Genomic DNA, 3,638 nt, shown 5'->3' with positions numbered 1-3,638 from the left:
GCTCTCTCTCTCTCTCTCTCTCTCTCTCTCTCTCTCTCTCTCTAACATATTTTAACTAGTTATTTTAAAACACACAGAAATGCACGTATCCCTGGAATGTCTTTCTACGGTGGAATCCTGAAAGGTGTTCAATCCCAAAAAGCAAAACCTATAAATTAATTCTTCAACCAGTGTTCCTTTGTGTCATGTGACCCACTTCCAGATTTCAAAAGTTGTGACAGCATCAGGGGTAGATTCACTTCCTCCCGTGATTCAGTCTGAGAGCGAGGGGGTGTGTGGGAGGGCGGGTGGCTGAGAATGGTGGTGGAGACTGTTAAATTGTTCCAGTGCTTTCGGTGGTATCTTCTGTCATGAAGACTTGGGGAAGGGCATGGCCTTCCGCGTGGACCCGTAGGCAGAGCCTTGGGAACAGGAAAGCCCAGTCCACCCTCAGCCTTTAGCCAAGGACCGGTTTTGTCGGACCTGCCGGTTGGGGAGAGCTGCCCTAGATTTTCATCTAGAAGCGATTCAGGAGGACCCAGGCCCAGGCATTTAACACTTAGCCCTTTACCTGGTGATAAATTATAGAGCAGCTAACTGGTCTGTAGCCAACAGTTGCTCAGATGCCCTTGCAGTTTCTCAGTGGCAGCAAAGTCTGATCGAGATCTTACATCACATGAACGATTCAGGGGCCCCAGTTAGGATCTGTAAAACCCGGGGGAGGTGGTGTCATATGCCTCACACCAAATTTCTGAGTCTCACAGCTGGGCATCGAGATTTTTCTAAAAGGCAATGTTTGAAATAGGGGAAAAACTTGTTGGTTTTTGTGTTTTGTTTTGTTTTGTGGAAAAAAATGTAACCAACTTAATTTAAATGTAATGCGTGATGATTAGAGCTGATCATTGCCTACCAGAGCTTGGGCTGGTCTTTCTAAAATGAAATTACCTACAGAGTTATTAAAATGGGGGCATGGGGGTTAGAATTCAGTGGTCCGTGAAGAGCCATGCTTCTGTGAACACAGGTCTTCTCAGCTTGCCTGGCAGCCAGGGTAACATTTCACAATTCCGTGTGAACAGCACCGCATTCTTTGTTCAGGAAGTCACCAGCCCATCCAGCATTTTTATAAATGAAAGAATTGAATCTTACGTCCACAGAATTCATTCTTCACACTGGGACTACAACTGCAGGCTGAAGTGATTAATTTGTAAACCTTTGTATCTTTTTTTTTGTTTTAATCATTCTAGCCCCAGGGCCTGGCACAGTACCTGCACAGGTTTTGTTGACTGGGTTAAACGATTGAATGGGGGAATGACTGAATATGTGAAAAACATAGGATGTGGTCAGGAAAAGACCACAGGAGCACAGTTGTTATTAAAAGAATGCCATTCCCAAAATTACTATTATTGATGCCAACTCCTGCTTATGTTTATGAATCCCTGGGACTTTTGGAGTACACTGCCAATACTTTCTGCCTCATTACTCTAGCTAGAAGAAGGAAAACGAATCGTAAATGTAAACTTTTTACCTAAAAAGTGTGAAACTTTCATTTTTCCAGCAATAGCTATTGAAATCACTGCCCCACACACCTTCCAGGAGGGGCTCCGGGTTTGTAACATGTGGGTTATATTGGCGGGGCCTGAGAGCCTGATGTGCACCTCACTGGTCTCCATTTCTGTGATGTTTGCTGTAGAGACAGTTTGGGGTCTTCCCACAGTTTTGTCCCGGCCTCCCTGGGTATGGAAGTGGCCATCCTACTGGCGGTCCTTGTATAAGAAAGTCTCTGAGGTCATATTTCCACGCAGTAATTTTTAGCATAACGACAGTGGTGGACGACTCTCCGCTGTGGGAACAAGAATGGCTGGGGTCTAAGGTTGGACAAGAGGTCTTCCCTCTCTGTGGCTCAGAACAGTTGTTGGCAAACTCTTTGAACTGACTGGTTGGACTTCATCCTTTTCACTCACATTGTCCGTAACCCCCAAAACTCTTGTCCCCATCTGGCTTCAGCTCTCCGGCCCCAAAGCACTCCCACCTTGTAAGTAGACACTCATTCAGCAGCCTGGAGCTAAAGAAGAGGTGAGGAACAGGGTGGGGTGGGGATAAGGCTCATAGCACACCGCCAAAGGGAACCAGAGATGAACATCCCACACATGAGAGCTTTGCATATGGACAGCCCTGATCCCCTTGTCTACCTCTTTCCACGGTGCTGACTGGGCCATGAGCAAGCACCCTGACTCATACTTCTGGTTTTCAGTTCAGCTTCTAGGAATGCATTATTTCACACCCCTGGAGGTGGAAGTAGGTGTCACATGAGGGGTGCAGCCACCCAGCAACCTCAGCCTGTCTGGAACCCGCAGGTGTGGAAACCAGCTACCAGGTCTCTGAGAGGCCCACATAGATGTTCCACAGCCCACGTCTGATACACAGCTTCTGAGAGTAGCACATTCTCCCTGGATGCCAAGTACCTGGGCTTTACATTTTATTTTATTTTTTGGTTATTTATTTATTTGTTCATTTATTTATACTTGACAGTTGTACTTTCTTTTCTTTTTAAATATATTTTTTATTTATTTCAGAGAGGGAGGGTGAGGTAGGAACATCAATAATGAGAGAGAAACATTGATCAACTGCCTCCTGCACGGTCCCCACTGGGGATCGAGCCTGAAGCCCTGGCAAGTGCCCCGACCGGGAATCGAACCTTAACCTCCTGGTTCACAGGCCGATGCTTCACCACTGAGTCACACCAGCTGGGCTGGACTTTACATGTTAATTCTGTCACAGTTTGATGAGGAACAAGATACTTACATAGTCCCAAAGTATCTCCCCACGAATTGCTTAGGTCTTACAACAGGGAAAAAGTAGAAATTATGCAGTAGAGAAATGGGACAATACTTAACCAAGTGATAAAAATGAATATCACAACAAACACCATGTACCTCCAGATGTGATGATACCCTGAGAAGGACACAAAACCTCTTCTTGACTAGAATTGTAGCCAAGAAATGCAAAAGCTGAATCTAATTACGAGGAAATATCAGACAAAACCAAACTGAGGGAATCTTGTGAAATAACTAGCCTGAATTTTTAAAAATGTCAACATCATAAAAGACAAAGGAAAGCTGAAGAGTTGTTAGAAATGAAAAGAGACGAAAGAAATATGAAAACTAAATGCAATAGGTGATCCTGCACTCGGAAAAACATCTTCTCAAAAGACATTATTGGGATAATTGATGAAATTGGAATTTGACTTGGATAAAAAGTATCAATGTTACATTTCCTGAAGTTGTTTATTCTGATTATATAAGAAGATTCCCTTCCTAGGAAGTACACATTGATGTATTCAGGAGTAAAAGGGCATGAGGTATACATTCTATTTTCAAATGGTTTAGATAAGACACCAGAAAGAGAGATGGAGGGAGGGAGAGAAATGTGGCAAAGTATTACAAATTGGTGACAAGTATAAGAATTCTTTGCATACTTTTTGTAACTTTTCTGAGGTGTTGAAATTATTTCGAAATGAAAGGTTTAGTAAAAGGTCATCCTACAATCAAAAAACAAACAGAATGAACAAAACCCTCAGTTGTCCCTCCACCGCAGTGTTCTCAACCTTGGCTGCACATTAGAATCACCTGGGAGGCCTGCCCCGCATCCAGCCCCCTGTC

The 3,638-nt window shown here is 44.0% G+C and overlaps 1 protein-coding gene across 1 annotated transcript in view; it reads left to right on the top strand.

The window, feature by feature from the left end:
• Nucleotides 1-3,638, top strand: part of MYO1E (myosin IE) — a 180,022-nt gene that overhangs the window by 56,614 nt on the left and 119,770 nt on the right. The window lies entirely within an intron of this gene.

Source organism: Myotis davidii, unplaced genomic scaffold, assembly GCF_000327345.1.
Source record: "Myotis davidii unplaced genomic scaffold, ASM32734v1 scaffold1275, whole genome shotgun sequence".
Classification (NCBI taxonomy): domain Eukaryota; kingdom Metazoa; phylum Chordata; class Mammalia; order Chiroptera; family Vespertilionidae; genus Myotis; species Myotis davidii.
Note: the sequence above shows the minus strand (reverse complement) of the source record. Positions and strands in the feature narration are given on the sequence as shown.